We start from the raw sequence: 27,451 nt of genomic DNA, 5'->3' as shown, positions 1-27,451 counted from the left end.
TGTGGAAATTTGCTCTGGACCTGGGAAGTTCTCCCTCTCAAGTGCTTCATGCCTGGTATAGCCAACAAATTTTAACAGTTTCTTCAGAATTTGACCCAGACAACTACCATTGTTTCCTCAAGTACGTTAGAAATATTTTCTTACTTATCAAACACTTGACTCTCGTTCCATATTATTTGCCTGCCTCCTCCCATCCTTCTAAAAATTAAATTGCACAAAGATGACCCATTAAGAAAATGTAGATAGTTTCAGGCCGAGGTTGAGAACTTGATTCATAGGCTGCATCTGGCTGGCAGATGTATTTTGTCAGTGCTCACGACATTGTAAAACTTTGGAATATGTGGCCAACACTTGACACATGGTAGATATTGTCTAGAAATCTGGATTTCTAACCTGCGTGAAAAATCGGAGGTCTGATGGCATTGGGGAAGAGTGGCGGTCCCTCCTCCAGTGGCTTCTCTGGCTTGCCCAGCCCTGCCCAGCTGCTCACCCTTACCCACCTTTGCCCAGCCCTGCCCAGCTGCTCACCTGGCCTGCAGGTCACGGACTGGGCGGTCTCTCCTAAATGTAACCCAACACCTCGTAGACACTGAATTGATTTAGGATTATTTTGTTTCATCAGCAACTTTGGCCATAGATAAGAAGGTTACTTCACCCCATAAGCTGGGATTTTATGAGAACCCAAGTGACTATAGTGTTTTACATAGGCCCGTTTTGGATTTGGGGGAGTCACCGTCTCTCCTCCCCGTGGGATTTCCTCATTAAGCAGTTTTTAAGAACTCTTCAGTGGAGACTCAATCAGTCAACATACAATGTTGGGTAATGCAGGATATCAATTTTGATGGCCCCTATTTAAGAGAGGCTGCCAACAAGTGAACTTGAATTCAGTAATTTATGATGTTATAAAATTTGACTAAGACACTTAGTCCTTTTTATTAGCCAGCTTGTTGAAATAGTTGTAATTTGGTAGAATTCTTATTGAAATAGCTGAGGGATTTGAGATTCTCTGTCCTGGAGACAATCCCCACCTGTAGTCTTTTCCTGGGCAAGCCCAGGGGTGTGCACAGGGCCGGTGGCCACCGGCAGAGATGGAGAGGCTGTGCTACGTCCTGGGGTGCTTACTTTAGGGGAGTGCTTGCAAGCACTGGAATTTTAAAAATTATCATCGTTCTGTGACCTTTTAGGTCTATTTTTGTTTGTTTTTGTCATCACAAAGGAGTCTACACTTGTAGCAGATTCAGACAACACTGAAGTGCACTCGCATGAAAGAAGGAAGTCTTCGTGACTTCTCCACCTCCAGCCTTCTCCACCGATGGGCAGTTGAGACTTTGTTGGGTATAGTCCTGGACTTTTTCATTCGCTTGTGTTCCTTCTACCTCCTTTGCCCTTATCTCCAACATACACACTTTCACTTTTGTTTTGTAAAAATGGAATTTCTCTATTTGTACCATCCTGTAGCTCTCCTTTCAGTGGCTGACTGTCAGTGCTTATGGTCATCTTTACAAGTCGCTACGTACAGGTAGACGTGCCTTATGTTTGGCAGCCGTACTCCATGGTATGGATACATTTCAAGTTTGTTTAATCATTCCTGTGCTGGTGGACACCCAGGTTCTGCTCTTTTGCCATCGCCACGGCTGCTGATGTGGGAATTGTTGTACACGCTTGTGAACTTTTACATGAGATTTTCTGTGGCATAGGCACCAAGAAGTGGGACTTCCAACTTAAATAGTTTGAATTTAAAATTTGAAACAATACAGGGGCGCCTGGGTGGCTCAGTCGGTTAAGCATCCGACTTCAGCTCAGGTGATGATCTTGCGGTCCATGAGTTTGAGCCCTGCATCGGGCTCTGTGCTGATAGCTCAGAGCCCGGAGCCTGCTTCAGATTCTGTGTGTCCCTGTCTCTCTACCCTTCCCTTGCTCATGCTCTGTCTCTCTCTCTCTCAAAAATAAACATTAAAAATTTTTTTAAAATATAATTTGAATCAATATTGCTTAATTGCTCTCCCAAAAGGCTGTACCAATTCATGCTTCTCCCAAGAGTATCCAATTATAACTTTAATTATCTAGCTTTCTTTCTTTCTTTTCTTTTCTTTCTTTTTTTTTTTTTTTGCTTAAACACTTAAAACTTTAAAAACTCACAAATATGCCATCAAAATGATACATTTGTCTTAGTCTATAGGTTTAATTAAATGATTTTCATATTTTGATTTTGGTGATGGTTATCATCCTGCATGATGACAAAAATGTTCCTCAACTGTTGTAGCCAATTGTTAACTACTTATTTAAGGGCTGTTGTTGTGCCCGATAGCCTTTGGAAGAGGAGGGCCAAATCACAGCTTCCTGTTCCACAGCTCTCCCAGTGCTCCTGTGTTCTCCCTTGAACCATCGGTACAGAGGCCAGCTCGGCACCGAAGGAGCTGCACCCGGGAGTGCCGGGCCTTAAGCCCAGGACACTTGGGGAGGGGGGCAGCAGGTGATGTGGTGAGGTACCCCACGATTCCCAGCACCCCTTCTTTACATCTGAACGCCATTTGACATGGACGGTTTCTTCCCACATGTGTTTTCTCATAGCGTCCCTACGACCTCCCTTTGAAGCAGGCATTCTCCTCCTCCCCCTGTTTATATCTGGGGACACTTGGCCCAAAGAAGATCTGACTTACTGAGTGTTGCACAGCTGGTAAGGAACAGTCTCTTGGACGCAGGTCCTCCAAATGCAGTGGAGTCAGACCCCTATGAGGCTGAGACGTAGCTTTGGGCCTACAGCGCACCATGGAAGTTTCCTTTACTGGGCTGGGGCTGGAGAAAGGACAAGGAAGTGACATTCCCAGATGTCCTGTGGTCACTTCTGTCCACAGCTTTCTCCCAGGAGTGCTAACACTTAGGATCGTGTTCTTGAATGTTTCCCCAGTGTTTAGAAAGGATCTGTGAATTCTGGACCAGGGGACTTAACTGATCACACGTGGTTGAGAACTGCTGACCCAGAATGTGTCTTCTTCTCCTTAGACAGGATGGGTCTGGGGAGATGGTCAATTTGCCATTTGCTAACTGTATCTGAAATTTAGAATTCTGTCTTCTCCCAAGGCCTCCTCTCTGTCCCTCTGACCTGGTGCCTGGCTTTTGCTAACAGGTTACCCTGTGTTGGTCAAAGCTCCTTAGCACTAACCTCATTATGAGCCTGCAGGGAGATTTGATGTCCAGACCACTCATCCTTTCTGGATGCCTTCAGCTTCACTAGACTCATGCAGGTGGGCTGGTCTACTGAAAACAAGGGGATCTGGAGTCTGACGGACCGAGAATCAAATCCTGGCCTCATCACTTTTACTAGCAGTATGAAACTTTGGCTGTTGACCTCACCTCCCTGAGCCTCAGTGTCTCCTTTCTACAAAATAGGGATAATAATTCCCTCATGGGGCATTTTGAAGAATATATGAATTAAGACTTGGAATGTGCTTCTCAAATGTTCAGCATAGAATGGATACTTATAAATATGAGTCCTGGCTCCTTTTCCTGCTGTAGAGAGAAGGTTCTCCTCTGGGGATGCTCCAACCTGCTGGCTGCTGGCTGGGGATCCTAGGGACAGAGGAAGGCCACCAAGATGAATCATATACAACATGTGCTCTCAGGAATTCACTGTTAGGTAGGGGAACCCAATGAGCAGAGACCATGTAACGTGTACATTGTAAGAATCAACTAACAGAGCGAAGATTAATTAACCTCCAGGTGAATGGGGGGGTGGTGGTGGTGGAAGAAATTATCAAGCAAGTAGGGTATTGAAGATTGAATAGGAGCTTGACGGAGAAGAATATACATAATGAATAGGCAACTCTATCCATCAGCAATCAAATGACATTACTTTGTATGTATATATATATATATATATATATATATATATATATATATATATGTTAACTTCATTGACCCTTACCAATGCACTGATCTATTCAAATCCTTCCTCTCTCTCTTTTCCTTTTTCCTTTCACTCTGCCTCTCCTTCTCCCCACCCTGCCTTAAGATATTTCAGTGCCTCACAGTTTCTTAAAGGACTTCTTTATGCTTTGGTAAATCCTCAGAGGATTGATGCTACTTCAGTCCTGCTAAGTTTTTACAAGAGCTTTGGTGTGGCTACCTTTCGTCCATTCCTTTTCTCTCCAGCATGAGTAAAGCTCTTCTGCTTTCTCAGCAATGAACAAACCCCCGGCCATTTGGTGCTGACTGGGTCACTGCCGTATACCCGGGGCATGGGTCACCCCACTCAGTAGCCAGAACAGCTTTGTGAAACAGGGCTCTTCTTTACAGATGAAGAAAGTAGGCTTAGAGAGGTCGATGTGCTGGTTGTAACACACATCGGGGAACCATGGTTCAACGCCGGGCTTCTCCCTGTCCTGTGCTGCTTTGTTCAGTGTCTCGCACACAGTAGGTGGGCAGCGAACACTTGCCCAGAGAATGAGAAGGCTGCCACACGCTAGTCCGCTCGGTTCACAGGGCTAGTTCTGTGACCCTCTCCGTGCGCTCACGGTGTTCTCACTTGGCTTCCCACCTGTTGATGGGGTCCCAGGATCACAGGAATAGTTGGTACAAAATACAGTTTCCCATTCCCCTCGCTTTTTTTGTTTTGTTTTGTTTTGTTTTAGTTTATTTTGAGACAGTGAGCACAAGTGGGGAGGGGGCAGAGAGAGAGAGAGAGAGAGAGAGAGAGAGAGAGAGAATCCCATGCAGGCTCCACGCAGTCAGTGCAGAGCCCAACTCAGGGCTCGATCCCACAATCACGAGGTCATGGCCTGAGGCGAAGTCAGACGCTTAACCGACTGAGCCACCCAGGCGCCCCGTCCCTCGCTTTTATTTCTAGGGCACTTGAAAGCAGATAGGTTGGACTGTTAAAACTTTGTGCTCGGCTTTGCCTGTGCCCTGTAAGAAATGCCTGGCACCGTGCACGTGCAGTGCTCTAGGAGCCCGGCCCGGGAGTCAGGGGCTTAGTGACTCCTCAGTCACAGTGGGTAGATCACATCCCCTCCCCAGAATTACATATCCTTGGCACACTGTGGGGCTGAGAGGGTCCCTAAGGATCCTGCCTACGGTACGATCTGCTGGAAGGAACGCAGGCGCTGGATTGGCCAAGACCTGAGTGTGAATCCTGGTTCCCGTACTTCCCGGCTCTGTGACCCTGGGCAAATCACCTAACCTCTTGGATGCTCGTTGCCTGTGTCTGCGAAAGAAGGCAAGTAGGACCTGCTTCCGGGCTCACCGTCAGGAGGACAGGAGTCCATGTACACTAGGGCTATTTCCTTCCCTCCATCTCTGACTCCTGAGTGCTTTGATTTTGGACTCGCTGGGTGTTCCTGCAGTGAGACCCGACATGTTTCTCAGGTGCGGTGCTCACGACACCTCACCACATCTGTGGTGGATTTCTCGAAGCTCATGGATTTCTCGAAGCTCCCGCGTGCTGTTGAGAAACTGCTCGAGGGCAGATACCGTTCTACCACATTGAGCCGTGGCAGTGCTGCGGTGACGCCTGACTTCCCCCCCTGTCCCCTTGAGGACAGCAGTGGCAGTGTCCACCAGCCTGCATGCAGGTGGCTCCTTTGCGTCTCTTCACAGAGAGGAGAACTCCGTTCATTTGGCAAATGTTTGCCGTGCCCAGGCCTTATGTTAGGAGGCAGGGTGCACAGAGGAATAGTCTTGCACTCACTGCCCTCGGGAAGCTCACAGTGAGAGAGGGCAAAAATAGGGGTGACACAAGGCCATCAGGGCACGTGACAGGGCGCTGTGGGAGAAGGAGGGGCTTAGGCGCTCTCCCCTGGGCAGTCAGGAGGGGCTTCATAGACAAGAGGTGACTTTTGAGCAAGTCTTAAGGGACTGGTAAGAGTCTACACTGCAGAAGTGTGCAGGCAGAACATTCCAGACAGGAGGAAGCCAGAGCCTGGAGGAAGTGATGCCTGGCCGCGTGTCTGGAGCTGGGGCCAACAGCTGGAGGACCTGGTGGTCGTCGGGACGACGCCGCCCTCGGACCTTTCTCCGGAGCCCCAACCCGCATACCCGCTGCCCACTCAGCATCCACGCGTTGATGTTTAATGGGTATCCCGGACCCAATGCCACTAAATACAAGTCTTGGTATTTTTCTTCTTAACAGGAGGAAAAAAGGCAAAATCGTAACCCTGCCCCTCCCCCAGCTTCCCCGTTTTATGTGGCAGGACCATTTCCCTGGTTACGCAGGCGCAACATATCAGCATCACCTTGGATCCTGCTCCAAACCTTGCACTTCACGCTGTCTGCGGACAGTTCTTGACAGGTTTCCCATCAGAGTGAACCCTGAAAGCACCGCCCCTCCCTCCCCTCCTACAGATGCCCCCCATCTCGCAGCAGGTCTCCCTGCTTCCGCTCGGGCCCCACTGCTACACACAATCAGGCAGAATGACCTTTTAAAAGGTAAAATCAGATGGTATCATTTCCCTGCCCAAATTCTCCAACGGCTTCCCGGCATCCTTGGAACAGAACTGCTTGCCATGGCCTGCCAGCCCCTCTTGCTTCTCTGATCTCTCCTTTTAGACCTCTCTGTTTTGCTCACTCCATTCCAGCCACTGTGCCTTTCTTGCTGTTCCTCTTTCTTGCCTCGGGGCATTTGCCCTTGCTCTTCTCCCCCCGAATCTGTCTTCCCCGACATCACTGCCTGGCTCACCTTCGCTGCACTCTGTTCTCCGTTCAAATGAGGGCCGGAGAGGAACAGACTTCTAGTCACCGTGTTCAAGGACTAAAATGCGCTGTCCTACCCCACCCTTTAACCGATCCCTTGATCCTCTTAGCTTGCCTCATTTCTCTTTATTAGCATCCGTTGTTACCTGACTTCTGTATCTGTTTGTCTTCGTTAGTATTTGTCTTACTGCCCTAGAATATAAATCCACGAGGACGGGTGCCTGCCTTACCTATCTCATTCACCACTCTATCTCCAGGACATAAAACAGAGCCTGGCGCGCAGGAGGTGATCATCACACATTAGATTGGTGAGGGGGAGAAAAAAAATGAATGAATTAATGCAAGTGAAGACTTTGGTGTTTATTCCGTAGGCAGTGCAAATCTAGTAGACATCTTTCAGGAGGTGAGTGACGTGGTCAACACTTTTATTTTAGAAAGCCAGCTGGTGGCAGTGTGGGGGCTGGACTGTAGGAGGGGGCAGCAGAACTAGTTAGAGGCAGTTAATTTGGTCCAGGAAATTGATGCTGCGTCCTGCATCGGGCTGTGGGAACGGAGGAGAGGGGACCCGTGACAGGGTGTGGGGACCTTTGATCGTCTTTGGTGCCTGTTGGGGTAACTTGGTAGAGCAATTCCTTTCTAAGAAACACAGGGGCGAAGCTGGTCTGGGGAGAGCCTGGCGATACTCCGTGATGTTCTTCTCCCCCGGCAGACGTCAGCCCTGGGATGCACATTCTCTGCAGTGCCGTTGGCTCTCTGAGGAGCGACTCTGCGGCTCTCCAGACTCCCCCGTTCAGTCTTTCAATAAGAGGGTAGTCAAGATGGCAATGTCAGTGAGGCTGATACTTTTTCCCACAGACAGGCCCTTTGCTCTTACACACCACAAGCCACACTAAATCTTTGGTTCTCGCTTGCAATGGGTACTTTTCTTCATATTGACTTCCAAAGGAGACTTGCTGTAACAACAGATCCTCTGCTCTGCCCACGTTCCGGACAGGGTTTACCAATAACCTGGGGATTCGGCATCTCCCTTGCTGCAAACACGCACAGGGACTCTTCTCCCTCGGGTGTCAGAGAGTCGGGTGGTCGGTGGGCATGTATTTGTAGCCCAGGAATAGCTGTGCTGTTTGGCGCTGCCTCTTGAAAACTTTCTTTTGAGGCTTGACTTATTCCTCCTTCCAAAAAGTCCCCAGTCCTCTCCAACTTTCAAAGAAAAGCCTTTCATCTCAGAGTAAACACATTCCTACCCATCCTGCTGCGGTGTCCCTTCTCTGTTCCCGAGAATATGCCATCCCAGGCTCTTAAGCCTTGGTCCAAAGTTCCTAATCCTGTTTGTCGAACCCCGTGAAGTGAAATGCTGCACCATCTGTATAGCCAGATGCCCACCTCCCACCATCCTTCTTCTGTCTTCCAAAGGTCCAGATGCCATCGCATTACATTGCATTAATAGCTACCCTGTGGAGTTCCTGTGTGCCAGGTACTGTGTTAAACACTTCCCGTGCATTCTGTCCAACCCTTACCACCCTGCCAGGGTGAGTATTATTAACCTTTTCACAGATGAGGAAGCCAAGGCCTGGCAGTGCGGTGGACCTTAGTCGTTGAGAGTGTGGGCTTAGAGTCGCACAGACCCAGGTTGGAATCCCAACCTCGCAGTGCACCTTGGGCATGCCACTTAATCTTCATCACCTTCTTTTTCCAGATATAGGAAATGGAGATAATATAGAGAAGGTTCATGTGTTGCTGCGAAAATTTAACAGCATATGTTATTTCACAAGTATATAAGTATTTGCTTACCTTACGCTAGACTTTGTGCCGTCGGTAAAAGCTCTTGGTAGATATTGTCTTTGGCATCATCGTCGCCATTGTCATGGTCATCATCCTTGTCTCAAAGCTACGTGGCCAGGGTTGAAGGTAGCCCTGCCTGGCTGTCAAGCCCTTGTTCTTTCTCCTGTCTCACAATGTTGCTCCCAAGTTCATCTTGCCTAAGACACACTGGTCACTAAGTTTGCTCTCTTGGTCTCTTCTGGGCACTGGGCTCAAGGTAAAGCTCAGTAGCCCCCCAGTCCCTTCCAGCCAATGACCTCTTTTCACTCATTGATGTGAGCAGTCCCAGTGGCCGGGCTGTTCAGGCAAGAGCTTGGGCGACTTTCCCTGACTGTCAATGTCATCTTGTCTACTCTGAAAGCCATCTTGTTGTTTATGTTACAGGATTGTCCAAAGAAAACGGGAGAGAGAGCAGAGACGGCTGGTGGGGGTCCCTGTCTTTTGGGGTCACAGATCAGTTTGTGAATCTAGTGAATTTTACGGAGCCTCCCTCCAAAAAATGCACGTGGTAAATACTCTCAAGACAAATATTGTTAATGAGACACCTGCCCCGAAGCCCACCCAGAAATTAATTGTAGCTAAGAAATTCTGTTCTGAAAGGTTAGCTTATGTGGTTCTCTTTAGTCCTGCCACCCCTCATTCACAATCAGGAGGGGCTTTTCTTTCTGTAGGGTGTTTGTATTCACAGGTTGTCCTGGTAGCATTTGGAAAAACCTGTTTTATCGATACAAGCTGCCATTTTCATTACTTTCCCATATTTGAGAAATGTGTCCACGCACTAGAGTTGGCCAGTCATTTTGATGGACCGACCTGCTGATTTACACATCAGTTCAAACCACTGCCTGCATCTAGCAGACAGGCCGGGGAGGAGTTGTGGCCCAAAATATCATCAGACTAATAGGAATTTTATTGTGATATACAGATTATAAAGGTTCAGAAGCTTAACGTCAGCAGGGTTCAGTGTTCTAAATTGAGATATATGTAAATCTCTGCTTTTCAATTTTAAGATTTTTGAAATTTCAGTCTTAAAAAGTATGCTTCCTTTCCTTTTTTTTTTTTTTTTATTCATTCCAATTTTCAAGGTATGGGTATAAAGGGAAGTCAGATTCCAAACACTCCGCAGTCTTCTAATTTGCTTGCAGGCCTCTCCTTGGAAACTTTCCAGCAAATTCTGGAATAAGCTTGCTGTTTCTAACAGCGATAGGAGTCATGGGTGTCACTGCTGATGGCTTCTCCCTTTCCTGCCTGGCCTTTGGAGCCCCACGGAAAGACAGGAATGGACCTTCCATAATGGGGGCCCCAGAGCCCTTCCTCCAGCTCTGGCTACGGGCCTGTGGTGCCGATGCCCTCTGCAGCTGGGGTTTTAGGGCACAGGAACCGAATCTGTCATATGTTAGATCATTTGATGTAAAGCTTTTTCTGATGCGTACTTTTTCCTCTAAAGTTTTTCTCCTTTGCTTTTTCTAAATTATAAAAGCAACAGATGCTCACTTCAAAGCCAGGATTAGAACTTTTCACGCCTGGCTTGGAATCCCAGCTCCATGAACGCATTAGATGTGCAGCCCTGGGAAAAACATGCACCCTCTCTGAGCCTTGCTTTTCTCATTGTTACAGAAGAGGTAATGATTTCCCCTCATACCATGGCCATGAACATCGAGAGACGCTGGTACGCAGAATGGTCTTCCAGAGGTCTGGCATGGATTCGTTTACTCATTGAATATTTATCGAGCACCTACCATGAGCCAGCCACCATTCTAGTTGTCCTGGAAATACTCAAGAACAGGACAGAGGGGGTCTCTGCTCTCATGAGGCTCACCTTCTAATCAGAGGGGGGCCCAAAGAAAAGAGACCATTTCAGAAATTAAGAAATGAGGACCCCCAGATGGTAAGTGAGTTATAGGAAGGGCCACTTTAAAAATCTTTTTTTTTTTTTTTAACATTTATTTATTTTTGAGAGAGAGAGAGAGAGAGAGAGTGTTCAGGGGAGGAGCAGAGAGAGGGAGACACAGAATCCGAAGCAGGCTCCAGGCTCTGAACTGTCAGCACAGAGCCCGATGCGGGGCTCAAACTCACAAACCGTGAAATGACCTGCGCCGAAGTCGGGCGCTTAACCAACTGAGCCACCCAGGCGCCCCAAGGAAGGGCCACTTTAGATGGGACACCCACGGGAGACCTCTCTAATGAGGCTCCGTGTTTTGTGACCCCCAGGTCCCAAACTTTCCAGCCGTAAACAGTTCTACCCCTTTCAGTGTAGGTCCCAGTTTTGAGTTTGGAAAATCTGGCCACAGAGCACCTATCAGTTCTCTTTTGGGAGAACTCACCGATTGGTTCCCCATTCAGTGTTTGAGCCTCTGCAGCTGGATCTGTGGCCTGGGGCATTTTGCAGGCCTCCTGGGCCTGCTGGGGTTTGTGCTCCCCTCGGAGCACTCCCGCAGGAGAACTGCCACTGAAGGGAGGAGGGGGGGGTGATTGGTTTCTAGCCGGAGCCCATTGTGCTTCAGTGCTGCCCTGAGCATTCCGGTTCCTAAGGAACTGGAAGTAATTTCTCTCTCAGTGAGACCGTGGCACGCGGCAATCCCCTGATTCCCTGCATGCAGTGTTTCAAGGGCTGGTCGGGGCCACACGAAAGCTGGGCAGCCGGGGCAGCCCCAGCTTGTGCAATGGCATTTGAGCCCCAGAGCAGTCGACCTGACCACGTCGTCCCTCGCGGGGTCTAATACGGATTTTTAAATGACCGTCTCAGTCTGCCGCATTGGACAAGAGGGACCCAAACTGATCAGTGAGGAAAGCTGCTGAGTAGAAGGGCAGGCCGCCTGTGACTCACCTGTCATGTTCTTTGCTGACCCACTTTTATTTGACCTTGATTTGCTCAGTGCAGTTAAAGACGCTGTCGTGAAGGCACTTTTGCCGCCTGATGGAAGTCCAGCTTGTGACAGCCCAGGATCTCAGGCACACGCGTGACCCAGGCAGATGGACGGATGGACAGGTGGTTAGCTTCTCATCTACCTCTGAATTGTAATTCGATCACGAGGAAAGGGCTTAATTTCAAGAAAACGGAACAATTATCTCAGACTAGACACAGTGCCAAAGCGGCAGGCCCTCCTCCTTGTCACAGGGCGGCTTAATCAGAAGATGGCCTAGATGGCCGCCTTTCAAGTGGGTCCTTGCAGTAGCTTGGCAACTGGCACAGGGTCATAATTGGAAGAATTTGGCTCTGAGTGTCTGTGGGTGTTTACAGTGCACTATAGGGCCGGGCTGCTTTTATTTATAGAATATTGTGAGCAACAAGCAGCAGAAGGCTGAAAAGCCACTAAATCTCGATTTATTTTTAACAAATTCCATTTTTCCCCTCATCCCAGAAGGAGAACTGAGTTATTAAAAAACAGTAAAAAATACATCATCGCAGAGCATGCCATATCTAATTATGGGGTTGCCAGCGTCGGCCTGCAGCCACATTTTAAGGGCTTTGTAAATCAGCCATCCATTCAATCTGTGAACTTATATGACTCCTAGTCTTCATTTAGATGTAGAGCGAGATTATTGGCAAGTGAGTGCTGATCAGAAAAAGTTCTACACTGCCTAAATTAGGAGATGGGGTGTATAAATATAGAAGAGTGTACTTATGTTCTCAAAGGGAGAGAAAATCACTCCTCGCTGTCCATTATACTTAGCGGTACAAGCGCACCCCCCCCCCAACCCCCAGCACTGGGTATCTGCTCCCGGGTTTTCGCTCCTCGCAATGGCAGATCCGTGCCACCCAGAGGAGCTGTAGGGTGATATCACTGAGTGATTATTACCCGCACAGTCAGGAAAGACACGCAGCTGGTCCTTCGTGGCCTGTGTTCTCGTGGTGTGTCGGAGCTGGGCAAGGCGTCAGGGACCCTCTAGCTCCGAGTACATCTTAGTCTAGGTGGGGAAGCTGAGGCCCAGGGAGGAGGGCGGCTTTCCCAGGGCTCCTCAGCGAGTCATGGCGGAGCAGGGCTCTAACGGGGCCCTCCTGTGCCAGGCCCGGAGCCAGCGAGCTAAACAGATGTGATTTCTGTCCTTCAGCGTTCCCAGCCTCGGGCAGGCAGACATCAAGACGGGCCAGTGGCCGCCACGTGCTCAAGTAGACAGGGCTGTGTGAGTACAACAGCCGGCGAGTTGAGTGGGGGGAATGGTGAGGGGGACTTGGGAATCTGTGTATTGGGACACTGAGGCAAAGGTAAAAGCAGCTGCTCTCCGACCCACTTGGAAAAGCCTCGTGGATGCTGGGAGGTTGCCAAAGGAGGAGGGTGCCGCACGATTGCCGAGTACTGGGGGAGGAGAGTATGGTGCCACAGTGGTGCCCGGGAAAGTAGAGACGGCGGTTTTGGAGGGGCCCTCAAAGCGGATCATTGAGGAGACTTATGGGAACACCAAAGGGAGTGCGGGACTGGAGCACAGGCCAGGGACAGGCGGTCCAGAGCGTGCGCGGCGCCCTGCCCTAAGCTGGGATGGCGAGTGGGGCAGGGGCTGAGCCCGGCAGTTCCCGTCCTCGGGCTCCCAGGTGCTGCTCATGGTGGCTTCTTTCCACCCTTCGGGACCCTTCTTCGTACAGCACTCGGCTGCCAGTATCCCTGGACGGGAGCTGGCCTGTGAGCTGGCACCTGTCTCTGTCTTCCCTGGGCTGATGCCCTGCACGGTGCCTGCAGAAGTGCGCCTTGGTGTTAGTTCTCTTGTTGAGGCTGGGAGGAGGCGGGGCGGGGGGGGGGGGGGGAGAAAGGTTGAGGAAGGATGGACTGTGGAAGCTTCTGGAAAAGTCACGTCTTGGCGATGCTGGAGGCCAGTGATTTGGGAGGATGTGAGTAGGCCAGGAGGGGCGTGCCTGGGGCCTAAATTAAGGCCGTAGCAGTCAGCACGGAGAGGAGCAAGCGGGGAGGAGATACAGGAGGAAGCAGCAGTAGGGGTTAGCTGCAGAGAGCCAGGCCACCCGAGGGGGAAGGACCGCGATGGCCTGGGACGGGAACCTACCAGGCAGAAGAGATGGTCTGTCTTCCTGCCCAGTAAGTCCCCAACCACTCCAGACGGTGGTTCTCACCAATGTTGGCGGGCGTTTCCAGGAGGCAAAGAACTGAAATCGGCACAAAGAATGTCTCCAGCGTCCTCTCCATAAATTTTTTTTTTTTCTTAATCGGTTTGATACGCCGCTTACCCACTTTTGAGTTCTCAGAGTTGAGAGCATATAAATTAGCAGTCACGATTATACACGAAATCCTTGGAAAATAGCTGGGTGAGCTTTCGTGTCAGAATTTGATCATTTTTCTTGGATTGGTATCGTGGTTTTTATACTGTCTGATAATTTTTCATTGATAAAATGGTTTCTGCTTCTGAAGGATGTTTTCCATTTTTATAGTTGACAAAGGTGATACTGAAATGATGGTGGAGGATGCTTCCTGAATCCGTTTTCAAGGAGCAGAGTATTCCCTTCCCTCTCCCCTGCTCCTGGCCATTTCCCTGTGTCCCAGCATCTTTGCCTGTGCCCAGAGGACCAAGCACACCAGGTCAGGGGAAGTTTCGGTGGTAAAGAACATCAAAACCTTGCCAGAGCGATGGTTGGGAGGCTGCCTGTGAGCCGGAACGACCCCCGTTCCTCCTGCCCCAGGCGCTGCCTGTGGAGCGGGCCCACCTGATGACTGCATAGTCCGTGTCCCCAGTAACAGTAGCTTCAGTAAATGGTGCTGTCGTTCGATTCCCCGGAGTAAGAAAATGTTGATAGTTTGTTGCCACGGCTCTGACATCTCACGCTTTCTGAATTGCTTTGCGAGGCACCCCGCAGGTGTTCAAGAAACACTTCTGAGTTTCACCGAGCCATTGCTGGTCATGGCGTCCACTGCCGCCACCACCCCCACCCCCCAGATGGTGTTCTGAGAAAATGAAGTGAAAGTCCCGAAGGTTGTGTACGTGAAGACGGTCCAAAGTCTCTCCCCGCTTTCTTCAGGCGGCTCGGCCGCACCCTGCCTATCGGCACTTACTTGCTCATTATCAGAGTCCTAGCATGGGCCAGTGGGAAGGGGCATCAGGGGTCACTTCCTCTGGCCACCGTCCTGTGCAGGAAAACCTCATCTGTACTGTTCCTGACAGGCAGGCGGGCCCCTGGGCCTCCTCAGGCGCCCACACCCCAGGCATCCTGCTCTGTCTTTTGGACACATGTGCTTGTTAGAAAATCCTTCTTCTTTCTGACCCAATTCTGCCTCTTGGCCCTGTCTCCTCATTGACCCCCTTTCCTTCACTAGGGTTTGTGTTCTCCAGGGCTGTCAACCGTTCTTTCTGTGACATGGCAATCAGTAGTCCCATCAACGACAGGCACCCTGAGTGCTCACCATGTGCCAGGCACTGTTGTAGGCTCTCTACGTGAGTTGCGTTTATTACCGCCTCCAACCACTCTGTGAGGCGGGTACTGTCTCTATTCTCATATTACCAACGGGGAAACTGAGGAGCAGAGGTCAAATCTTGTCCAGAGTTACACAAGCAAGCAGCAGAGCAGACATGTGGACCCCGGCAGTCTGGCTCCAACGCTTGTGCTCTTAGCTGTGAGGCTATAACATGTCACAGGCCGGGTGCCCAATGTAAGCTCGTGGCCTGCTAGACTGGGGCCTGGCCCTGCTTTGACTTACTTTCCAAGAAATCTCTTGACCGGAGCCTGAGTCGAACCCTTTTCTATGAAATATCCTCAGGGTTTGTTTCCACACAGTGGGCTATGGGGCAGAGGCCTGTGCATGGTCATCAACAAACAGATGGGGGTTCGTCCGAGTTCCACCAGGCCCCGTGGGGTGGGTTTCGATCAGAATGACAAATATGGGCTATTTGTATTTTCTTTTCCTGAACATGAAGTCTGATGCAACGGGTTCCTTGTTTAAAGTGCTTATTCATGGTTTTGTGGCCAGAAAGCTGAGGGAGAAAGGTACCTGAGGATTATAAGCGTGGACCCCCTTTTCAGGTACTTGCTCCAATGCTCAGTCTCACAGAACAGCCCCAGAGGTTAGGGGGTAGGGGGATGTGATGGCCACCTGCCCTCCAAAGCTGGGTGCAGGGTGTCAAATACACATTTTTTTTTTTTTTTTTCTGAAGTGCATAAACCAGGAAGGGCAGGAGAGGGAGGGCTTGGGGCCGGTCTGACCTGGGCTCGAGCCTTGGCCCTGCCCCTCGCCAGCTCTGTATCTAGATGCTAGGCCTTTGTGGTCTTGGTTCCCTCTTCTGTAAGGTGGAAATAGCACTATCTTCTTATAGGGATGATTTGAAGGTTAAATAAGCAGAGGCGGACATGCCATGAAGCTGCAGTGACTGTTCTAGAGTGTTCCCCACACCTGACACTTCAAGGTTTGGTGACCAAGCCCTCGCTCGGTGTCTGGCCCTTCCTGCATCGGTGGTGTGGGCTGCAGCCCCTGGGCTGCCTGCCACCTTGTGGAGTGTGGAACGGACTGTGGAGGCATGGGCCTTCCAGGGCAGGAAAAGTCCCCGCGGTCACATTGGCTGTCCTGGCCTGACCTCTGGCAGGTCAGGCTGGGCTCCTTCAGGAGTCTTTGGCTTCATCCGGAGTCTGCTTCCCGTACTTACAAACCTCTGGGCACAGGCCACACGGTGGCTGAACCAGGAGGGCCGAGAGGCTGGGATTGAACCATCTTTCTTTTTGTTCATTGCTTTTCAGACAGCGTGCACCCCAGTTATTCGTTCCTAAAGATTTAAGTAGCAAAGTGAGGGACCTGATCCCTGAGGTGCGGGCCCAGGGACCTGGAGTGAAAGCAGCTGGAAGCAATAGAGAAAGGATTGGACAAAATCTAATTTGGGGTCCTGAGCAAGGACCTAACCTCCCTGAAAGGTGGTGTCTGTATCTGAAAATTAGAGGTGCTGATAGAACTAACCCCTTAGGTTGATAGGAGGAGGATTTAGATGAGATCCCGTGTGAGCATAACAAAAGGTGCCTGGCACTTCTGTTATGTCTGACAATTAATAACCACAAATAGAATTTCCTTTTCCTCTACTGTTAACCCCTTCTCCTTATCAGCTCCTGACTGCTGTTCGTTTTCCTATATGACTTTGGATAAAGATCTTAGTGTCTCTTTGCCCCTTTGTAGAAAACCTAGAGTTGAACCAACTGCTGGTTCTGAATGGGCACGTAGCGCCCCCTGTAGGACGTCTTTGGGATGTGCAGGGCGATTTGGCTGTGACAGGGATGGTCATGGTCAGGGCTGTCTTCCAGGAAGCGGATTTGCTGGATGTCACCCATGGAGACCAAAGGATTGTCCAGCATCCTACACAACCTCCTGAAGTTCAGTGGGCACTCATGGAGGTGGAACCCTGTTGACCGAGCCTGGAATCTGACTCCACTTTACACCTAAACATACATAATTTTTGCATGCTTTTAATATATACAGAATTTTCCAGGAACACAACCACCAAGTATATGAGGTTTACTATGCGTTATAAATAGGTCCAAGCACCTCATTAGATCTTTCATCATGTCTTCTGGAGTAGCTGTGCCCAACATTTGCATATTGACTCTGTACGTAGTATCTTATTTTAACCAACTTATTTTTTGTGTGTTATAGTCAGGGTATTATGCAGATTGTGTTTGAAATTATAAGTGTTGGTGTGTTATATTATTCACAAATTGCAGGAAAGTGAAAAGAATCTTAAAATATTTGTTTAACCTTTGCAAGTATGAGAGAGGGAGTGTGTGTGTGTGTGTGTGTGTGTGTGTGCACGCGCGCGTGCATATTAGCTTATAAATTAGCTGGAGGAACCTTAGGATAAACCTGAAGTGAAAAGAAATGGTTTTTTTGAATAAGTTGAAGGGAGACGTAGTCAAATGTAGAAGAATGGGTTAAATATACATACCTAGACGTATCTTTTTTAACTTTAAAAAGAACAGGTTACAATTAAAGGGAAACAGAAAGGTATGCAGCAAAGGAATGGGGTCAGAATACCCCACATAGCCCCCACCGCGCCTAGGATTTACATGCTCATAGTAAATATGAAAGCTGAATATTCATCTGCCCGAAATAATTATGCAACTTTGTTGGCTGAATGGGAGGTTAGGTTCTTATGCATGCCTATAATGACAGAGGTAATAGAAGAGAGGTGAATTTCCCTTTTCTGTGGTGAGAAGTGAACAGATCCCGGTTAAAACTGGGGTGTCGATGAGCAGTACCATCCGCGGTTGTTCAGAAACACAAAGGTACTTTCTGTAACTGGTTGCTTCTGAAAATGGGCAGGAGAACCTAGGGACAGATAATTCTTCCAGGAGCCTTTTAGAACTTAAGGAGTCTCTACACTAGGTCCTAAAAAAGCATAAAAGAATAACGAATAAACAATAAAAATTTAATTTAAAAATTGCTTGATTTCTCTTAAAAATGTCCTTTTAGGGGCGCCTGGGTGGCTTGGTCGGTTAAGCGTCCGACTTCGGCTCAGGTCATGATCTCACGGTCTGTGAGTTCGAGCCCCACGTCGGGCTCTGTGCTGACAGCTCAGAGCCTGGAGCCTGTTTCAGATTCTGTGTCTCCCTCTCTCTCTGCCCCTCCCTCGTTCATGCTCTGTCTCTCTCTGTCTCAAAAATAAAATAAACGTTAAAAAAATTTTTTTAAAAATGTCCTTTTACATTAAGGATATGTAACCGACGTCAGAATTTTTAATGGCATCCTTTGTCAGACAAAGAAGGTGTTTTGATGTTTTCCCCTGTCCCTTTTAGCAAATACATAAAGAGTCTGAAAAGGAATTTTTATCACCTTTTTTCATCTTTGCCATCTCTGTTTTTTTTTCACCTCTCCCACCTGTACATACATTTTTTTTTTTTTTTTGTACATCCATGTGTAGATTTTTACAGAAAGGAGAACTGGCCAGGCCCCTGTTCTTAACCATGTTGTGTTATGTCCTCTGCCTACACGAATTAATTATGTGAATGTTGTGAATTTACCTCTTGGTATCCTTTGGTTTCCCAGGGAGGTATTTGCCTTTTTGTCGATTTATAGGAGGTTTTATTTTTGTTTTGTCTAATTAAGAAAGGACGAGAGTCCTTCACCTGTCACAGAGCTTTGGAGTCAAACTGACCTGAGTTTGAATCATGACTTTCTTGTTCATGAGCTAAGAATTTCAGGCAATTTACTTCACATCTCTGAGAATTAGTTACTTCTTTAGAAACTCAGTGAAACAACACTGACTGGCACAACATAAAAGCCCAGCATGTGGTCTCTGCTGCCACGGTTTTTGCATTGTTATTTTTGTTGTGGTCCCTGCACTGAATATTTTCCCAGGAAAAGCACCTTACGAACTCGTGTTTTTCCAGACCCTTGAGCATGTGACGGTCACTTGCTGTAACCAAAGCTTGGAAAAAGGAAACCAAAATCACTGAAATAATGGCTTTATTCCTTGCGTAGGAATGAAAGCAAACAAGCAGATTCCGTTTTAGCTAAAAGAGGAACTTGCAGGGATGTTTCTGGGGTCCGGAACACTCACAGCAACATCTGGGAGCTGGGGCACTGGGGGAAGGCCTTGAGATCCATCCCAAGATCAAATCGTCTTCCTCAAGTTGTGCTCACGGGACGGGCAGGTGGACAAGAACATTTCAGAAAGGTTTCCAGTTGTTGCGAGTGAAAACGGAGAGGACCATCTGTTAGACATACACCGGCCATCCCCCCAGTACCCTGGTCGGGGCACGTCCTTACTGTGTTCTGACATCCTTGCCTCATAGGAAGGAGGTGGGATGGGCTTCAGCTGGCCCTGCCCTACATCTCCTACTTTCGCTTTTCTCTGCTGAGTCACTGAAGACACAAACCATGTGGGGCCCAGCTCTCCAGTTGGGCACATCGGGGTTGGGTGTCCGTTCCCCCTGCTGGCTGTGTGATCTCAGACAAGTGGCCGTACCTCTCTGAGCCTCATTGCCATCTTCTACACTATGTTGATGATGATGCCTTTCCCAAAAGGTTGTTATGCCCACCAAATGAGCCACATCTGGGTCAGCACCGTCCCCAGCAGGGGTGATGCTCAGTAACCAGGAGGCAGTCTCCGCTCCAGATGGGAGGGGAGGGGCAGCAGGAGTGCAGTGCGCAGCTGTGCACTCCGTCCTGCAACTTTGATGTCTCGTCGTGCCTCTCACTTAACAGTTCCCCGACCAATGGCTGCTGGCCTCTGGCTGGACGACAAGAGATCCCTCTTCCTCCAGCCATCACACAGGGCATGCAGCCTGGCAAGTAGAGCTCACGTTGGGACTTTCACCCCCAGGCACCCCCATACCTGGGGGCCTTTGTGCAGTTCACAGAGTGGCTGTCACCCCTCATGCCAGAAAAAAATCAGAAAGTCCGGTCAGCTGTTCCTCCAGAGTATACCAGGAAGTGACCGCAACTCATCACCTCACCTGGCCACACAGCCCCGAGCCCTGTCATGCCCTCCTCACTGCCTGCACTCTTGGGCGGGGACCGAGCTGTGTCACCTTCCCCAGGCCATCGTAGCCCTCTCCTCGCGGGCCTCCCCAACGCACTCATGCAGGCATGTGCACACTCACTCCCACACACGCACATGCATCACGCTCACCTGTGCGCACACACGCAGGCACAGGCACGCTCACTCACGCACAAGCAGGTGCACCCACCCACACAGTCCCGCTACCGCCACATGCACCTGCACACACAGGTCCCCCCTCCCCACCATCTCTTCTCAACCCTGCAGCCAGGCTTAGCCCCAAGTGGGGGCCCATCATCCCCCCACTTCACTCAGAGGCAAAACCAAGGCCCTCACGGGGGCCCGCCAGGCACCACGTGGTCTGTGCCCACCCTGCTCCAGGGCTGGTCCCCTGACAGCCTCGGCTCCCTCTCTGCCTCTCAGCCAGGCTCCTCCCGGCCTGGAGTGCTCCTCCCTCCACGTCTCACCTCCTCACCTCCCCGCTGCCACATCTCCAGAGCTCCTCCCGCCCCGACTCTGAGTTCTCGCCCCAGCGCTCCCCACCTGCCAGCATCACTTACTTACTCGTCTCTGCTTGCCCTCCTCCCCAGAATGCGTACCAGGTGAGGACAACGATGTTTGTGTCTTCACCCGCAGTCCCGCTGTGGAGAACGGTGCCCGGCACGTGGATGCCCTCAGCAAATATTTGCTGAAAGATGAACGAATGAGTGACTGTGGACCCGCACGCTAACGGTGTCTTCATGATTATGACATTGTCCTCGATTGAAATTTGACTGCCACATGCAGTTTGTGGTGGAAACTTATTCAACTCCCTGACTCTTTTCACCGTACAAATTACCTGGTGGATTTGGGTGCTCAGTAGAGTGCGTTGAGGGGGTTGCTTGAGGGCCTTGGGCGCCTGGTAACCATCTGAGGCCTCCTAACCTGTCAGCCAAAACCTATGGTAGGTGAGCCATAACAGGGACATCTACTTCCTGTCCCCCAACACCCCTCAGCTGGGAGTCCCCCAGCCCTGGGCAGCCAGCTGTCCGCTGTGGTGCCCGTCTCTGTAGGGAAATCACTGTCCCTGCTTTCTCCACCTCACCTTCCCAGGCAGTTCTGTTACTATCAGCCATTGACTTAAGTTTCTCATGATCCTGTTCCCAGCTTTCTGTAGGAGGAGCTCTTTCCCTGTATGTTGGTTTCATTGAAGTAAAATGAAGGGGTTGGACTCCCGAAATACCACTCAGCTTTCCAGTTGTCATGAGTCCTCCCTGCTGCAAAATACTGCCCTCTCCTCCGGCCCCCACCCCATGCCCAGGTTCCTCTACCCATTCCCCAGCGCCCCTCACTGACTCCCTCGTGGTCCCCAGAGCCCCCTGTTAAGTTCTTTATGTCCACTGGCAGGCACACACACTCTGCTCTTACCATTTCTGAGCTCCTTCATTCCAGAGTGTCCCGTCTGAGTTTGATTTCTTTGACATCACAGCTTACCTTTCCACAGCCTCCTACCCCTCCTTTCCTCAGCAGCGTGAGGCCCTCCATTTCAATAAGCACAGTTAATCTGATGAGCGTTCTAAGTGCTTTTCCGATACTGAGCTCATTCAGTCTGTGACTGCATCCTTCTCATTTTACGGGGGAGAAAGTACAGCTCCCAGAGGTCACGGAACTGGCCCAGGACGCACACCTCGTAGGTGGCAGAGCTGGGATTTGAACCCAGCCGTCTGGCTCCAGAGGCCGTGCACTGACCGCTGCCCTGCCCTCCCTCCTCATGTGCCCATGATCTCGCCCTTTTGTCCATGCCCCACCTGCCCCTTGCCAGGGGGAGAGTCTCAGCTCTTCCCCAGCCCCTGCTTGTGAAAGTGCCAAGGACGTCACATGCCTGATCCACCGGCTCTGGAGAAACACCTGCTCAGTATACTTCCCCTTTTCTCTCACCTTGCCCACATCCTCAGAGAAGGCATATCTCTTTTCTCCTCAGAGTCTCAACCCTCCTTGGGTCCACCCCTGCTGGCTGGGCCAGCCTGCCTCCATCCACAGCCTTGACCTGGAACTCAGAGCGCCTCCCAGGCCTCCCCGTCTGCTCTCCCTCACACCAGTGTCTTGATTCTACCACGAGATAACAGCACTGCATCCTTTGGTTTCCTTTAGAACAAGATGCGGAAGTTTTCCAGAACTTTCTTCAACTTCAGGCAGTAAGTTTTCTGGTGGAAATAGTGTTCTTCCCTCTGAGTCTTTAGGGCCAGGCTCTCTTATTCTATACAGTAAAAAAAAGAAGAAGAAAGGTTCTTCTTCCTAGACTTCAGTAATAGACTTGGCGAAGGTCTAAGAAGGCATCTCTTTTATCATTCATTCAGCAAACATTTACTAAGCGCTTGTGCTGGGCGAGGTGCGTGCTCTGTCTCGTGACTCTTCATGAGATCTCTGAATCCCACTAAGAGCCCCCAGTAGCCCCTGGAGACTGGGATGTTGTAGGTTCTGTTCCATTGATCGTGTTGAAGACTTCTTCCACAAGAACCAGCCTTGTGTTCATCCACAGAATTCCCCAGGACTTACAAATCCTGCCCCCGTGAGACCCTCTCAACTGGCCCTCCAAGCCCTGTGCTTCCAAACGCTGCCTCCTTGATTTGTGCTTGATTCCGGGATTCCCAAGCATCTAGAGCTACCAGCAGGATTGTCCACAGGTGCCACAGACAGGGATCCCCTGGCCCCTGACAGCCACGGTCAGTGCTTTTTTCCCCAGCTCAGAACAGACTTCCAACAGCCCAGTCCACCAGGCAAGCATCTGCAGCCCCTAATTCAAGTCTCACCGCCACCCTGGTTCCTTCTCCTTCCCTCACCGACACCACACACACACACACCAGCCCCTAAGCTAAGTCTTTCCTCCTCCATTCTGCTCCTGTCCCTTACGTTTGCCTCACAGCTAGGGAAGAAAGGCCCTCCTTCCTCAAGACACTTGACTGCCACCTGCTGGAAGTTTGTCATAACGGCTCCGCAGATCTCTGCCACTTACCACAGCAGAGGCACATCCCGGACTTGTGCTGTTTGTGCAAGTGTAAGCCTGGCTCCGCCCCTTGCAGCGAGCATGCGGTCATGTCTTTATTTAGATCCTGTCTCTCCAACTCGATTGAGGGGATCTTGAACATTAGGACTGCTGATTCCTCCCTGTGTCCCCAGTGCCCTAGGGGCTAGACAAATCCTCGCTGAATGACCCTGATGCAAACACCTGTTACCTTAGGCTCAAAGCACCTGGCCTTACTGGGCGAACATTCTCTAAATGCATCTGTTGCAAAGCAAGGCAACTGAACTCCCCACAGGCTGTCATAGAGACCATGGAGGGCCCAGGGACTTGCAGAGGAGACAGAGCCCCTCCAGCCTCTTGCCTCTGCTCGGAGACCACCACCACCTGAACGGACTAGAGCAGCTCCTCATCCATTCCCTCAGTAAACTTGGAGCCAGGCCCCAGCACCACATCGTGGAGAACGTGGAGGATGGAACCAAGGGCCACCTGCCATGGCCCTCTGGGGTTGGGGGCGGGGGGTAGGCAGGGAGGGAAAGTACTTCTGGAACACCTCTGTGCCCAGGGCAGGCCCCTGAAGGTTGTGGGATACAGAGATGGCCATGAAGGGGCCCTTACTGGAAGGCTTGGGGTTTTGAGGAAGCAAATCAGTAAGCATACAGCTAGTAGGGTAATCGAGGATGCCGATTCCCTAGCGTCCATATTTTCCTAAGCCACGCCCTCTTATTAAGCCACGCCATCAAACACTGCCACCCTAGTGACATACTGGGGCTTCACAACGTGGCTTAACAGAGCACCATCAGCTGTCACACCTGAGGGTAGGGGCAGGCCGGGGCAGGTGTTCACTGAGGTCCCATTTTAAAAGGGGGAAGCACTCTCTTCTTTCACAAAGCTTGTTGCCTCAGAGCCCTTAGGCCCGGCATTGCTCAAGTCCCATAAACCTCCCTGACAGATACCCCTCCCTGGTCGGTCTGTCCGGAGGATACACTTCCCAGCCAGTGTGAGGGCTGGACGTTTCCTTCTCTGCCCTGGCTGCCAGGAAGCCCAGAGACAAACCTATTGGTTCAGGTTCTATAGCTGTCTTGAACTAGGATTGCCTTTTCTTACTTCCCCTCATGCCTGCTCCAGGAATGCTTGGATTGGGGCTGGGGGTGGTTTTGGAGACGGGACTGGCAGTGGTGTGGTAGTCAGAAGACCCAGCATGGAGCCGGGCACACTTGGGCTTCCGTCCCCACCTGCCAGCTGCGTTATCTTAAGCAAGTTAGCTTTGCCTCCTCCATCCTCACCTGGAAAATGGGGATAATGACCACAATTAACGGATGGGTTATTGTGAAGATGAAACTAGGCCAGTGTGAACATCCCTGTCCCTTCCCTCCTCCCAGATCAGGGGATCCATCAGTGGCTCCAGGATCCCGTCTGTGCTTCCTTCGTCCTGCCTGTGTCGGTCTGCTTCGGATGGGTGAGAGATGCAGCGGTAGGAACTAGGTGACCGACTGTCCTGGTTTGTGGGGGACACGGGTTTTCTGGGAGGCAGGACTTGCGGTGCTAAAGTGGGAAGGTCTGAGGCAAACAGAAGAGTTGGTCTCCCTAGTGACACCCAGCCTCAGCCTCTCAGTGGCTCCCAGTAGCAAAGCTTTATTTCTTCCTCGTGCCTCTATCCATCCGGGACCTCCGCGAAAGGAGGAGCCTCGCTCCGGGAAATTCCCGCTCTCGGCGCAAAGGAACACGTGGTAAAGATTCTTTTAGAAAGCTGAGGCCGTCCCTTCCGCTGGCATTCATCCATCAAGGAGAATCACGTGGCAGGGCCAACACTGGGACGTCCTGCACACTGTCCTCGCAGGGAGGGGAGGCTAACAGTTGGAACCATAATGCAAGCTACACGCCCCCTCCCCTTCTTGTAGCACTTTGGGGTACTGGGTCAAGGAGGAGGGAAAGCAGAGAGAGACGCCTGGTCTGCGATCGGTGGTCTTCAATGTGGTCATCCTCCTGTAGATGACATGGGTGGGTTTCTCATCCTCTCGTCGATGACCCGTGTGGGTTTCTGCGGCTTTCGGCTCACCCTCACCCTTCTCAGCTGCCAAGGTGCTCTGCAGGGGCTAGCCGAGGCTGGGACTCCCCTTCCAGCCCCGTGCTCCTTTGTATGGAGCCCCTGAGATTCTTCTTCCTGAGCTCCAAGGAGCACGAGGGGATTGAGGGGTTACTGAGGGTACCATCAAGCTCTCCCCAAGCACACTGCACAAGTCTCTTTGTGCCTTGCTTCCTCTGACATCCGGTGAGCCTCCCCCTCCTTTGGAAGTCTCCAGCTCAGAAGTGGACACACATGGGGTCCCCGATTCCAGGCCAGGCTCCCCCAAGAGTGTCTTTGCCATGTGTGACTTCGATGGCAGCACCAGGACTGGCCCGGAGCTCCCCTTAGCAAGGACCCCTCTCACAGTTACCTGTTGTCTCTTGGAGCTCCCTCCCTGGGCTCAGTTCTCTATCGGAAGAAATCACAGAAAGAGGGGTTTTCTTTTGTTGTTTCATTCATTGTCTTACATCTAAGAACACCTTCTTGGAGAGAAGACAGCTTTCCAGAAATACTTGTCACAGCTGATTCAAGCTTCCTTACTTTGTCCAAGCATACGGGAAAGGGCTTTCTGATTTTTGTTTTGCAAAATATAGTGCCAGCATTTGTGGGAGCATTCATTATTTCTATAAAGGAAATTTGAGTATTGGAACAACTGATCCAGATAAGAAATTTCATATGGGCTTTGGTACTGAGAGCCTTCATCTAAGTTTCGGAGAAGTGAGGGAAAGAGAGTGGGGTGCGGTACCAGGGGACTCCCTAATAGTGAGATCACAGAGGCGGGGCAGAGAGTGGAGGGGCCACAGGTGTGAAGAGAAGGGTCGGAACAGCATGGGCAGAGCCAGAAGGCCTCTCGGGGGAGCCAGAAATGCCTTCAACCTGAAGGCACTTGAAAGGAGAGCCGTTCACCAGGTGACCAATTAGTAAAGGGCAAAGCAGCGTGGGCCAGTGGAGGTCACGTGCTCTTGAGAACTTAAGTGCCTAGAGCTTTAGGCATCAGATGGGGAGGGCTGGGCGGGGCAGGAAATGCAAGCAAGCAAGCAAGCGAGCGAGCAAGCAAGCAAACAACCAACCAACCAACCAACCAACCAACCAACCAACCAACCTGTTGTGGAGGTTTGATGTTTCCTGGTAGGGAGTTTCTGGAAGGCTTGGGGCAGAGCAGGGGAGGAGCTACTGAAGTGTTTTAAATAAGGGGGGGATCCTATCTGTGACCACAGTATGGAGGGCCCAGGTTGGGGAGGAGAACGGCATGGAGGGAGGCAGTGGCCCATCGTCAGAGGGCAAGCGGGGTGAGGGAAGGAGGGGGTGCCCAGGGTGGGTCCTCATCTGGGGGCTGGAGGGGAGCGTGGGACCCATGTGGGGAATCAGACCGAACCCAGGGAGGGAGCTCCAAGAGACAACAGGTAACTGTGAGAGGGGTCCTTGCAAAGGTGGGGGGGCTCCAGACCAGCCCTGGTGTCGCCATCCGAGTCACGCGTGGTGAAGACACTCTTGGAGGGTAAGTGCTTGGGCAGCACTGCCCTGGGGACTTGATGTCCATGGGCTGTTCAGCTGAGGCTTAGGGACTAGAACCCCAAAATCCTGTCCTGCTGTTTGCATGTGTCCAGACTGTGGCTACCCGGGTCAGTGAGGGTGTCTGAATCAGACCACACAGAAGCTTAAGTCAAGAGGACAAAAGCAGCCCTATTTCTGGACGTTCAAGACCAAGGTATTCCAAAGGCTGCAAGAAGTAGCCAGCAGACTGTGAAACCCCAGAATTTTTGCTTCAGAAAGGTCAGGAAAGGCCCACTCAAGACCTGATGTTGACGTCTCCAGAAAGGGAATGGGAGGGCAGGTGTGGCCCTCTTCCTTTAGAGCCAGTTCCTTCTAGACGCGGGGACCACAGGCCCGAGAGGAGACCCGTCTCCCGCCAGTAGGAGAAGGGCAGGGCGGCAGGCCATTTGATAACACAAGCACCTTCTCCGAATTGCCTTTCCCCTTAGCTCTAGGTGCCCAGACTCTGTACATGAGCTTCACGGGCATTTCCTATAAACCTCTTACCTTGCCTCTAGCAGTCTCAGATATTGGCCCTGTGCGCACGTGCTTTGGCTTAGTGTTTCCTGAAGGCCTGTTTTCCGTTGTTCCTTGTTGTCTGCGCTCGGACGGCTCTTCACCTGGGAGAGAGCGGAGGCTGTCCTCAGCGGCGATGGGGCCCCGCGGCTGTGTGACCTGGGCTAGTGTCTTCACGTCTCTCTCTGCCTCAGCCTTCTCATCGGTACAGTGAAGAAAATAGTAGCGTCTACCTCGTGGTTGTTTTGGGGTGTAAATACATTAATCTACGTGATGCGGTGAGAACAGTGCCTGACACAGAGCCAGTAGGAGAAATGAAAAGTACAGCTAATCTTCTTTCTCTTAAAGGCACGTCCAGGAATCCATGTTTAATCACTTAAAAAGGATTGTTTTTTGTAGAAAAATCTCGCCTGCCG

At 50.7% G+C, this 27,451-nt stretch overlaps 1 protein-coding gene across 8 annotated transcripts in view; it reads left to right on the top strand.

Annotated features, from left to right (window-relative positions):
• The window catches only part of BMAL1 (basic helix-loop-helix ARNT like 1), a 99,123-nt gene that overhangs the window by 37,270 nt on the left and 34,402 nt on the right, over positions 1 to 27,451 (top strand). The gene's annotated exons all lie outside the window — the stretch shown is intronic.

This window comes from Panthera uncia, chromosome D1, assembly GCF_023721935.1.
Source record: "Panthera uncia isolate 11264 chromosome D1, Puncia_PCG_1.0, whole genome shotgun sequence".
NCBI classification, from domain to species: Eukaryota; Metazoa; Chordata; class Mammalia; order Carnivora; family Felidae; genus Panthera; species Panthera uncia.
Note: the sequence above shows the minus strand (reverse complement) of the source record. Positions and strands in the feature narration are given on the sequence as shown.